The sequence below is a fragment of the Periplaneta americana genome, chromosome 2 (genome assembly GCF_040183065.1).
Source record: "Periplaneta americana isolate PAMFEO1 chromosome 2, P.americana_PAMFEO1_priV1, whole genome shotgun sequence".
NCBI lineage: Eukaryota > Metazoa > Arthropoda > Insecta > Blattodea > Blattidae > Periplaneta > Periplaneta americana.
The window spans coordinates 195,104,869-195,117,336 of NC_091118.1; the positions used below are offsets into that span (position 1 = coordinate 195,104,869).

The 12,468-nt window shown below is 34.7% G+C and overlaps 1 protein-coding gene across 9 annotated transcripts in view; it reads right to left on the reverse strand.

The window, feature by feature from the left end:
• The window catches only part of tutl (immunoglobulin superfamily member turtle), a 985,149-nt gene that overhangs the window by 669,126 nt on the left and 303,555 nt on the right, over positions 1 to 12,468 (reverse strand). The window lies entirely within an intron of this gene.

A 12,468-nucleotide genomic window follows, 5' to 3' on the forward strand; every position in this document is an offset into this window, starting at 1 on the left:
TTTTGATTGGGGAAACCTCGGAAAAACCCAACGAGGTAATCAAATCAAGGGGGGGGGGTAATCAAATCAAAGGGATTGATGCCGAGGACTCGCCATAAACCATCCGGCTTCAGTCCCACGGCTGTGGAAAACCTCGGAAGAAACCAAAGACCAAAGGGGGATCCAACCCAAGCCCGAACGCAGCTCCGGATCAGCAGCCCAGCGAGTCTGCCGACTGAGCTACATCGATGCTCTACTAAAAGTATACAATACATAGCCAATCAGATTATTAAATTTACAAACGCAAACGATCATTCATCAGCTGAGATATATGTATAATACAAAACAAGTAAGTTAATTAAATTTAAGGCATAAACAATTCAACCAGTTATGATACACAGAAATTGATAATACATATCATGCAAACTACTTCACATTGCAAACACAAACCATTTATCAACAGAGCTATACAGATTACTATTCAATCATCTTGGATATACGATGTTAGAAAATGAATTTCATGAATGTATCGTACAGAATGTAAGAGCAGACCACTGAATATTATGAAGTAAGCTACATGTAATATTATTTCGTACACTTTACACCCCATATCGCATATGAACTTAGATATACATATGTCTGTCATTTTATTGTGGAATTATAGGGGATTTTTCTCATTAATGGATAAATCCCAGAGGGAAGAAGTTAAATTCCCGACAACAAAGGGGAAATACTCAGTACATTTTTCGTGCATAACGCTTGGGCCTTAAAAATGTGGTATTTTTTTACTTGGTTCTTTAACGACGCTTTATCAACTACTGGGTTATTTTGCGTTGATGCAATTGGTGATAGCCAAATGAGGCCGAGGATTCGCCACAGATTACCTGACATTCGCCTTATGGTTGGGGTAAACCTCGGAAAAAAAAACTGAATCAGGTAATCAGCCCAAGCGGGAATCGAACCCATGCCCGAGTACAACTCCGGATCAGCAGGCATACGCGCTACCGTCTGAGCTACGCCACATTTACCACATGTCTCAAAGTCCCAATATTATGTACGAGTATATAGCACTGGCGCTTCAAAATCGCCACACTGATGTATGAAATGGTCCAAAATGTTCAATTCTTCGAGTAATTAATGATGATGATTAATGGTTGTTGTGGTCGATGACGAAGACTGTTGATAGTATTGTTGTCTATGATGAATACGATTTTTGATGCCTGACGTGGTCGAAGATGAGTAAGATTGTTGGTAATTGTCATGGTCGAAGATGACTACGATTGTTGGCGAGTGTCATGGTCGAAGATGACTATGATTGTTGGTGCTTAACCGTGGTCGATTATGACAATTGTTATTGGTTGTCGTGGTCGATTATGACTACAATTGTTGGTGGTTGTCGTGATCGATGATGGCTACAATTGTTATTGGTTGTCATGGTCGATTATGACTACGATTGTTGGTAGTTGTCGTAGTCGATTGTTACTACGATTGTTGGTGCTTAACCGTGGTCGATGACTACAATTGTTATTGGTTGTCGTGGTCGATGATGGCTACAATTGTTAGTGGCTGTCGTGGTCGATGATGGCTGCGAATATTACTGGTTGTCGTGATCCATGACTATGACTGTTGGTTGCCGTGGTCGTTGAGGTCTACGATTGTTGGCGATTGTCGTGGACGTTGATGACTAAATGTTTACATTCCATCATCAATAGTAGGATTATGCAAGTGCTAGGTGAAAATTAGTACTTCGTGATGAAGTTTTCCGTGAAAAGTTCTTCATAAGCTAAAACGTTTGTGAGTCATTGCTTTAGAATATACTTCATATTTTGCCTGTCACTAGTACTCACACTAAAAATATGCCGTATCCTAGGTGTTATTCGAACTTACAAGTCTAAACTTCACCTTGGTCTTTGCGTAGGCCAGACACAGAGGAATGTGCAACATACAGAATGCAGACAGGCTTCATGGGTTTACGTCTGATCTGAGCCGCGTGAGAATCGCTTGCAGAGAGGGTCTTCCTCGTGGCATGTGCTCGGTCTTACATAAACAGATGACGCACCAGTTTTAACGGAATTGTTCGTGCGGATGTGAACAGTTATTTCGCACGCAAATTATGTGCGACGTCCGCTGTGCTTTCACTCGCATTGTGTCATCGCACCCATTCACTCCTCCGTAATGCAGGCGAAGTAGGCGGAAGCATTCGCTACACTCCCCGCTGCAGCAAATCCAGACATGATCAATCTGGAAACCCACAATGATAACCCAATCCCAACACAATAGCCTTTACACAGTGTGTACAATAGTAATATGCGTTACAAGAGCGGTATGTTGAAGTTTTCATGTTCAAGGAAAAGTTTGAAAAAGCGAAACGTAGTTGAGCTTTTTTAATTTCCGAGAATTGAAAGAAAACATACCGCTCGTGCATTGTATATTATTTTGTGCGAAGATCGTTTATTACATACCTGAAAGAGGAATTTCTAATTAGTTGCAATGGAATCTCCATCTTGGTTTCTGTTCAATGACGGCAAATTTGCAAAACAAAAATATCTATCTTCAACATTGTTGCGTTAAAATGTTTTCTGTGTTTACTATACTCTAGCAGACCGTGATATACGTCTGTCTTTTTTTCCCCCCATTCCATAAATGCGAACTGAAAACAAACGGTAAGGTTATGTAATGATTTATTTTTCATTTTAATATTTTAACAATATTATTTATATAAAATATTGCAGTAATAACGTCGGAATCTGGAATCTTGTTGATTTTTTTCACGGCTTCCTTAATGTTACTTGCATCACGAATCCAGTAACTTTAGTGGAGTTGTAGAGTTTACTTAATTTTCGCAAATATTTAAAAACAATAATTAACAGTGCAATTTAGGTGAAATTGCAGTGGTAAGTTTCCAATTTATAATTATTACTATATTGAACGTCTCTAAAAATAATATGTTAAAAGCCTAAAGCTGTAAAATCAATATGTCACTTAAGCGGTAAGAAGAGGGAAATTGTTATGTGTGTTAGGTTGGGAATACTGAATGTGGTATTTTAGACTTACCGCGGATTGGTTTTGTGCGGAAACCAAACAAATACGCACGATCTCGCAAAAAAATTATTTCACTTTTGTCATATTGCAACACTGTGCGAATTTCACAGAATAAAGACCAGAAGTTCGTCTATTTTCTAAGATTCTTGACAATTTTTGATAAATTACTAGTATCCGCATCATCTTTTATAAATTTTAAACACAGCATGAAAATGCATACAACTGAATATTTTCGCATTTGTAATAATACACACTAGAAGCTATTCTTTCTCACAACACAAAAACCTGGTAACCAGATAATAGTACATTATGCAACGAGCCTATAATGGCAGTAATTAAGACGCGAGAATGTTTGTTTATAAAACGAGCGCAAGCGAGTTTCATAATTTTCATACGAGCGCCTTAATTACCATTATAGGCAAGTTTCATGCGACTTTTTATGCTCGACCATATTTTTTATTTTATTGGGTTATTTTACGACGCTGTATCAACATCTAGGTTATTTAGCGTCTGGATGAAATGAAGGTGATAATGCCGGTGAAATGAGTCCGGGGTCCAGCACCGAAAGTTACCCAGCATTTGTTCGTATTGGGTTGAGGGAAAACCCCGGAAAAAACCTCAACCAGGTAACTTGCCCCGACCGGGATTCGAACCCGGGCCACCTGGTTTCGCAGCCAGACGCGCTGACCGTTACTCCACAGGTGTGGACTCGACCATATTTCTAACTTGAAATTATTCATAAGTTTTCATGTTATAGTTATGTAAGTGACGAACGGAACTGACCTGAATTGTGAGATGTGCGCAGACGCGAAAGTATTGATTTTTTCCGAGGCACGAATATCATTGACCTTGATATAACCTAGAGAACATTAGTCTTGATATAACCTGGAAATTGATTTAGAATTGAAAAACGAGATCACAAATTGAATTTATTTGAATATTATTTACAATTAACGCTAATTATTATAGTAACAGAACATAACCTTCTGCGACAGTATTGGATTTCCAGCCTCCGTGACTTTTCGCTAATTCTCTTTCGATTGCATATCCGAGGATAATCGATATTGGCGGGTTTATAACGGTACAAAGGTGATTTGTCATTGGCTGAACAACTGAATTATAATGAATAGGTGTACTTTAATGAGGTGCATTAAAGGGCTACTACCAGGTGTATAATTACTACATTTCGGCATGGTCGAGCATAAAAAGAATAGTGTTCTGTCATACGCCGATGACATAGTATTATTAGGAAACACCAAAGAAGAAATCAATTGACAGATGTTTTCATGCAAGAAAAAAGTGAAGTCAGCATCTCCATAAACATAAAAAAAGAAAATATATAAAGTGTCAAGAAAACAACAAAATAACAGATCACTGAAAACAGGAAATTTGGAATTTGAGAAGATCCAAGAATTTAAATATTTTATTAGTGACAATCAAAATTTATTTCATGTGCCGTCTATGCTTATCCTTATTTAACAACTATATTGATTTTACAATATTTTGTTACATATTATATCAATTGAACGTTTTCGGCTCTATAGAGCCATCATCAGAAACATGTATACCCATATGTATAAGTACACGATATATTGCCGTACAAGTGAACTCAATTAATATTAAATAACATGCTTCTGTGTAAAATCGATGATTATATGGCAATAATTACATTATAAATAAAAAACGGCTATGTAGGCCGTTGTTCGAATGTTAAAATTGTTAATGTTAAAATTACATAAAATGCTTTAAAATTATTATAATGAGAGCATTTTATATAATTTTAACATTTTAACATTCGAACACGGCCTACATAGCCGTTTTGTATTTACAATGTAATTATTGCCATATAATCATCGATTTTATACAGAAGCATGTTATTTAACATTAATTGAGTTCACTTGTACGGCAATATATCGCGTACTTACGAGTATATCATACATACATGTTTCTGATGATGGCTCTATAGAGCCGAAAACGTTCAATTGATATATTATGTAACAAAATATTATAAAACCAATATAGTTGTTAAATAAGGATAAGCATAGACGGCACATGAAATAAATTTTTATTGTCACTAATAACAAATTAGCTTATCGGTCCCATCATGCCTTTTAAATTTAAATATTTTAGTTCGTACAATATCAGATCAGAAGTTGATGGATGTGGGAGAACAATACAAAGATTGGCAACAGCAATTGCCAATCATTGAACACGAACATACTGAAAAAATGCTAACGGTCTTCTTGAGAGCTAAATAAAAACGTTTTCGGCACTCTGAGAAAAAATGAAGAATACAATAATTATTAGTTAGTCATCTTCAAGGATAAATATCTGCTATACGATGCAAGAACCAGAACATTTTGTTTTATATCGCGCACGCTTAAATCTTAGAAAACAGAGTATGTAGGCCATTATAAACAAACATAAATATTTATTATTTCAGTGAACGTCAATAAAACGCAGCCTTTGATCAACGCTTGCTGTCTGCTATGACCTCATTCTGTGATGTGTAGTAAAAGGAGATGTGTTGATGACTAAGCGAATGTTTATCTCCATGGAGACATACGTACAAGGGCATGAAAGTGGAGTGCAACGCATGCACGCTAACTCAGGATTGCAAGTTGCAATAGCCAGAATGGCACTGCATTACCTAGTCACTCTACACGGCGTCCAAGGAAACTGTGAATGTATTTCTAAAATCATGTACATCAAATTCACTTGCTTGTTTTTTAATCGTTTATTTTACGACGTTTTTCAACTACTGTATTTAAAAAAACACGGAATACTTTCGGCTTATTAATGTTTTTCTTATTTACGAACATCAGAAAAAAGAACATACAGTAGGCCTACATTAATAGAACAGCTATCTCGTATGTCAGTAAATCTTACGCACTTTATTCTTCTTCCTCTTACTACGTTCTCCAACCAGGAGATTAACCGTGAAAGGAATGTGCTTACTATTGCGTCATCTATCGGAGCAAAGTAGATAGATAATATTACCGTTATAACGCCAGTTTAAAAAACATGCGCTCTCCTGCATATGTTATTTCATGTATGAAGAAATTATTATTATTATTATTATTATTATTATTATTATTATTATTATTATTATTATTATTATTATTATTATTATTATTATTATTATTGGAGATTTATCTTTTGAAGAAGTGGAGAAGTTCAAATATCTTGGAGCAACAGTAACAGATATAAATGATACTGGGGAGGAAATTAAACACAGAATAAATATGGGAAATGCCTCTTATTATTCGGTTGAGAAACTCTTATCATCCAGTCTGCTGTCAAAAAAAATGAAAGTTAAAATTTATAAAGCAGTTATATTACCGGTTGTTCTGTATGGTTGTGAAACTTGGACTCTCACTTTGAGAGAGGAACATAGGTTAAGGATGTTTGAGAATAAGGTGTTTAGGAAAATATTTGGGGCTAAGAGGGATGAAGTTACAGGAGAATGGAGAAAGTTACACAACACAGAACTGCACGCATTGTATTCTTCACCTGACGTAATTAGGAACATTAAATCCAGACGTTTGAGATGGGCAGGGCATATAGCACGTATGGGCGAATCCAGAAATGCATATAAAGTGTTAGTTGGGAGGCCGGAGGGAAAAAGACCTTTAGGGAGGCCGAGACGTAGATGGGAAGATAATATTAAAATGGATTTAAGGGAGGTGGGATATGATGATAGAGAATGGATTAATTTTGCTCAGGATAGGGACCAATGGCGGGCTTATGTGAGGGCGGCAATGAACCTCCGGGTTCCTTAAAAGCCAGTAAGTAAGTAAGTAAGTAAGTAAGTAAGTAAGTAAGTAAGTAATTCTTATTATTATTATTATTATTATTATTATTATTATTATTATTATTATTATTATTATTATTATTAAAAGACTAAGGGCCGTATTCATAGACATTCTTAGTGCGGGCTTCCGGTGGATGATCAGCGAACTAAACGTTTTTCGTATTCATAAACCAGTGTTAGCGATATGATATGATATGAATCCTTTACAAGTAACCAGTCGATAGACGGGGCTAGTTTAGCACGCTTGTAGCGCGGGCTAGCGAAATGTCTATGAATAGCACCCCAGGAGATTAACAGTGATCTAATTTTGTAACTAGGGTAGTGTAAGTATGTGTGTATCAGTGTTATCATTTGTGCTGCGAGAGTTAGCCAATAGAGATACGTGTACCCACGTGTCTGACCTTATGACATCTTATGACAGCAACATTCATTCACAGCATTACCCCGCTGCGTCTCATTCTCAGGAGACTTTCTCGTGGTTGGAGTACAGTATAACCCCTCCCATGTTCTGAAAACGTTCTTCACTAAATCCTACAAGTAAATGTTGAACACGGGAACATCCTTGTCGTTCTCCACTTCCCTCTGACATTTCTTCTCTTATCCAGACTTTGATTCGTTGTTTCATATAAAGATTACTGAATAGCCTCCTCTACGAGTATAGGTTAGAAATTAGCAAACCTATAGATTAGTTAGAATCAAGTAAACTGGTTTATCCTTCGTCATAATACAAAATTGTTACAGTAACGAAGGAATTTGTATTAATAAACTTTCCCCAAAGTATACATTCCCATCAGCAGTAATAAGCCTAGTAGTATTATCTACTTACTTACTTACTGGCTTTTAAGGAACCCGGAGATTCATTGCCGCCCTCACATAAGCCCGCCATTGGTCCCTATCCTGAGCAAGATTAATCCATTCTCTATCATCATATCCCACTTCCCTCAAATCCATTTTAATATTATCCTCCCATCTACGTCTCGGCCTCCCTAAAGGTCTTTTTTCCTCCGGTCTCCCAACTAACACTCTATATGCATTTCTGATTCGCACATACGTGCTACATGTCCTGCCCATCTCAAACGTCTGGTTTTAATGTTCCTAATTATATCAAGTGAAGAATACAATGCGTGCAGTTCTGTATTGTGTAACTTTCTCCATTCTCCTGTAACTTCATCCCTCTTAGCATCAAATATTTTCCTAAGCACCTTATTCTCAAACACCCTTAATCTCTGTTCGTCTCTCAAAGTGAGAGTTCAAGTTTCACAACCATACAGAACAACCGGTAATATAACTATTTTATAAATTCTAACTTTCAGATTTTTCGACAGCAGACTGGATGATAAAAGTTTCTCAACCGAATAATAACAGGCATTTCCCATATTTATTCTGTGTTTAATTTCCTCCCGACTATCATTTATATTTGTTACTGTTGCTCCCAGATATTTGAACTTCTCCACCTCTTCAAAAGACAAATTTCCAATTTTTATATATCCATTTCGTACAATATTCTGGTCACGAGACATAATCATATACTTTGTCTTTTCGGGATTTACTTCCAAACCTATATCTTTACTTACTTCCAGTAAAATTCCCGTGTTTTCCCCTAGTAGTATTAGTAGTATTTATTTATTTAACCTGGTAGAGATAAGGCCATGAGGCCTTCTCTGCCCCTCTACCAGGAGATTGCAACTATAATATGAAGAATAAAATTACAATTAGTATTAGATTTACAATTACAATTACAAATAAAATTACAATTAGTATTAGATTTACAATTACAATTACAAATAAAATTACAATTAGTATTAAATTTACAATTACAATTACAAAAAAAAATCAAAGTACTAAAAGATTATCTGACTAATGAAAGCTAGATAATTTACAATAGAAGAACAAAGAATATATTATATTTACTGAATTACAAATTAAACCTAGAATAACAAAATTGTATAGTGATGAAATTACCGGATATTGAAATATTTTGTGATAGATTAAGAAAACTATTTACAAGAAATCAATTACTGACCAAGTGCCTAGTAAGTTTGCGTTTGAATTCAATTTTATTTCGACAGTCCCTGATGCTAGCAGGTAGCGAATTCCAGAGTCTTGGCAGGGCTATTGTGGTAACTGTAGTTTTAGTAGTAATAGTGACGTGGTAGTAGCAGCTGTACTTGTAGCAGTAACAATAGTGGCCATTGTATCAACATAATAATAATAATAATAATAATAATAATAATAATAATAATAATAATAATTGGTTGATTTACTAGTTTATTTTACGACGCTTTTTTCAAGCGCGATGGTTATCTAGCATCTGAGTGAAAAGAAAGTTATAATTCCAGCGAAATTAGTCCAGGGTCCAACGAAGAAAGTTATCCAGCATTTTCTCTTAATGAGTTGAGGGAAAACTCAGGAAAAATTTCAAACCAGGTAACTTGTCCAAACCAGGATCTGAACCTGGGCCCACTCGTTTCATGGTCAGATATGGTATTACTCAACAGCGGTGGACATTGTTTATTATTATTATTATTATTATTATTATTATTATTATTATTATTATTATTATTATAGTAGTAGTAGTAGTTTCGCTGTAACTTTAATTCGCTCTGAGTATACAACACATCCGGGGGCAGGATCCAGTTCGGCAGGAAGTCTTGTAAGTGCATTGCCACCTGTCCGCCTGTCGGAATACCCGGAGGTCAATCCGGACTGGAGACGATGTAGTTATTAAAACAAAGGCTTTAAGCATCGTTGTAGTAGGAGTTAACACATCAAGACTAGAGTACCAAAACACCCGTTCTGCAGCTACCAGCAAAATAATAAATCAAGGTGCTGAGGACATACAGGATCGGGTGCTGCTTATAATTTTGGGAAGGTACATAAAATTAGGATCCGCGTACTGGGTATAATTTGGATTAGAATGGTAGATGAAATTAGGATCAGGATAGTGGGTATAATTTGGATCAGGATGGTAATTTGGAATGGGATAGTAAATAAAATTAGGATCAGCATGATGGGTATAATTTGGATTAGGATGGTAGATGAAATTAGGATCAGGATGGTGACTATAATTTGGATCAGGATGGTAATTTGGAATGGGATAGTAAATAAAATTAGGATCAGCATGATGGGTATAATTTGGATTAGGATGGTAGATGAAATTAGGATCAGGATGGTGGGTATAATTTGGATCAGGATGGTAGACGAAATTAGGATCAGGATGGTAATTTGGAATGGGATAGTAAATAAAATTAGGATCAGCATACTGGGTATAATTTGGATTAGGATGGTAGATGAAATTAGGATCAGGATGGTGGGTATAATTTGGATCAGAATGATAATTTGGAACGGGATAGTAAATAAAATTAGGATCAGCATGATGGGTATAATTTGGATTAGGATGGTAGATGAAATTAGGATCAGGATGGTGAGTATAATTTGGATCAGGATGGTAATCTGGAATGGGATAGTAAATAAAATTAGGATCAGCATGATGGGTATAATTTGGATTAGGATGGTAGATGAAATTAGGATGAGGATGGTGGGTATAATTTGGATCAGGATGGTAGATGAAATTAGGATCAGGATGGTAATTTGGAATGGGATAGTAAATAAAATTAGGATCAGCATGATGGGTATAATTTGTATTAGAATGGTAGATGAAATTAGGATCAGGATTATGATGGTAGATAAAATTAGGATCAGGATTGTGGTAATAGATAAAATTAGGATCAGGATTATGATGATAGATAAAATTAGGATCAGGATTATGATGGTAGATAATATAAGGATCAGGATTATGATGATAGATAAAATTAGGATCAGGATTATGATGATAGATAAAATTAGGATCAGGATTATGATGGTAGATAAAATTAGTATCACGATGCTGGGTATAATGCCGATTGGGATGGAAACTTGGATAAACTAGAATCAGGATAATAGGCATAATTTGGATTGGGATGACCGATAAAATTAGGGTCAGAATGTTCATTAACATTTGGATTAAGTTGATAGGATGTTCCGTATAATTTGAATTAGGATGATAGATCAAACTAGAATCAGGATACTATGTATAATTTGGATTAGGAATGTAGATAAAATTAGAATTAGGATGATGAGTATAATTTGAATTGGAATTATAGTTAAAATTAGAATCAGGATGCTGAATATAACTTGGATTAGGAAAGTAGATAAAATTAGGATTAAATTATTGGTATAATTTGGATTGGAATGGTAGATACAATTTGAATCAGAATGCTGGATGTAACTTGGATTGGAATTATAGATAAAATTAGAATCAGGATGCTGAATATAACTTGTATTAGGAAAGTAGATAAAATTAGGATTATATTATTGGTATAATTTGAATTGCAATTATAGATAAAATTAGAATCAGGTTGCTGAATATAACTTGATTAGGAAAGTAGATAAAATTAGGATTAAATTATTGGTATAATTTGGATTGGAATGGTAGATACAATTTGAATCAGAATGCTGGATATAACTTGGATTGGAATTATAGATAAAATTAGAATCAGGATGCTGAATATAACTTGGATTAGGAAAGTAGATAAAATTAGGATTATATTATTGGTATAATTTGAATTGGAATTATAGATAAAATTAGAATCAGGATGCTGAATATAACTTGATTAGGAAAGTAGATAAAATTACGATTAAATTATTGGTATAATTTGGATTGGAATGGTAGATATAATTTGAATCAGAATGCTGGATATAACTTGGATTGGAATTATAGATAAAATTAGAATCAGGATGCTGCATATAACTTGGATTAGGAAAGTAGATAAAATTACGATTAAATTATTGGTATAATTTGGATTGGAATGGTAGATACAATTTGAATCAGAATGCTGGACATAACTTGGATTGGAATTATAGATAAAATTAGAAGCAAGATGCTGAATATAACTTGGATTAGGAAAGTAGATAAAATTAGGATTAAATGATTGGTATAATTTGGATTGGAATGGCAGATACAATTTGAATCAGAATGCTGGATATAACTTGGATTGGAATTATAGATAAAATTAGAATCAGGATGCTGAATATAACTTAGATTGGGAAAGTAGATAAAATTAGGAATAAATTATTGGTATAATTTGGATTGGAATGGTAGATACAATTTGAATCAGAATGCTGGGTATAACTTGGATTGGAATTATAGATAAAATTAGAAGCAAGATGCTGAATATAACTTGGATTAGGAAAGCAGATAAAATTAGGATTAAATGATTGGTATAATTTGGATTGGAATGGCAGATACAATTTGAATCAGAATGCTGGATATAACTTGGATTGGAATCATAGATAAAATTAGAATCAGAATGCTGAATATAATTTGGATTAGGAAGGTAGATAAAACTAGGATTAGGGTGACTGATATAATTTGGATTCGAATGGCAGATAAAATTAGAATCAGGATGCTAGGTATAATTTTGATTAGGAAGGTATATAAAATTATGATCAGAATATTGATAAATAAATTTGTATTAGGATTGTACATGTAATTACAATTTGTGCTTCGTCAACCTATAATCGGAGAATGATATGAAATGAAAACGAAATGTGGAAAGTTGGCGAATGATGTTCATGCCCTTATGGTGGGGAAA